This window comes from Triticum dicoccoides, chromosome 5A, assembly GCF_002162155.2.
Source record: "Triticum dicoccoides isolate Atlit2015 ecotype Zavitan chromosome 5A, WEW_v2.0, whole genome shotgun sequence".
Classification (NCBI taxonomy): Eukaryota; Viridiplantae; Streptophyta; class Magnoliopsida; order Poales; family Poaceae; genus Triticum; species Triticum dicoccoides.
In genome coordinates this window covers 268,629,018-268,630,341 of record NC_041388.1, presented here as the reverse complement: position 1 = coordinate 268,630,341, position 1,324 = coordinate 268,629,018, and positions in this window count along the sequence as shown.

Sequence of the window (1,324 nt, the reverse complement as noted above, 5' to 3'; positions counted from 1 at the left end):
GAAAATGGTTCTCTTCGTCCCTCGCCCTTGGTATCAATGTTGTTGTCGACATAACTGACAGGCTATCCTCTGACATGTCTTGCTTACATGATCGTGCGAGACATTACCGCCCTTCCTACTTTTAACCCACATGGTGGGCCCATAACCCACAGTTCCACCAGGATCGAAACCTGACTCTCCTGTACACCCCCTGTTCCCAAAGTTATTCCTCCTGCGTGGACTCGTACATAATTCATGAGCCACCTTCCGATGAGATCATCAATTCTGGCAATGAAAACAATAATTATTCCGTTGCTTGAAACCCCTTTCACCTTCTGACTAGGCATTGAACGATTGCCTGGCTGCCTGAAACTTCTTGTTGGACCTTCCAACTTTACTCTCGATGTGTTATATTTGTTCAACTCGAGAGGTACTCATATGCTCATTAATGGGTTAATCCCAGGTTATTACCCTTATAGCATTCTGTCGTTTTCGATCTACCCCGTTACCTATTCGTAAATACGATGAAGATCCCGAAGAAAAGATGCCGACTTCATCATAAGGACCTGAAGCAGAGAAATGAAGACATCAATGTATTGGACCGGTTCTCTTCGAGAAGAGCAAGCCAGAATGAGAAGACCCGCTAGATTCGTAACCGAACCTTCCCCCCTTTCACTACCTCTTAAATCTCGGGACGAGATTTCTTGTAGTGGAGGAGATTTGTGACGCCCGGGTAATTAAACTACAGTAACCCTCTACTAAGGATGCCACGTCACCTCGGTTACTGTTGATAATATCTCGTTAGTTCAAAAACCGATTCAAATTCAAATTCAAAATCAAGTAAACAATAAAAGTTTTCAAGTATTAAAACTAAAATGTTCGGAGTGAGCCAAATAATGCATAGGTAATTATGGTGGAGAAACCACACTTTTATAAAATGTTTAAATACTCTAAATGAATATAACAGTAGCAAATACAGTTATTTAAATGCTTTAAAAATAATAAACATTTTCAAAACTAAATTGTCATAAGTATTAAACTATTGTGGCAGTGGCATAAATTTGTTAAATCTATTTAGGTGCCACTTTGGTAATTTACTAAAGCTAAAATAAAAGGAAACTGAAAGAAAGCAAAAATAGCAAATAAAAATATGAAGAGGGAAAGAACCCCCGCTTCCCCCACTGGGCCTCGACCCAGCCGGCCCAGTCGGCCACCCCACCAGGCCGGCCGAACCTGGCAAGGGCTAACCGGCCAGCCCACCACCGCTCCCTTATCCACCCCCACTACCCGAAACCCCAAACCCTAACTACCCCCACGACCCACCCCACATTCTCCCCCGACCCCC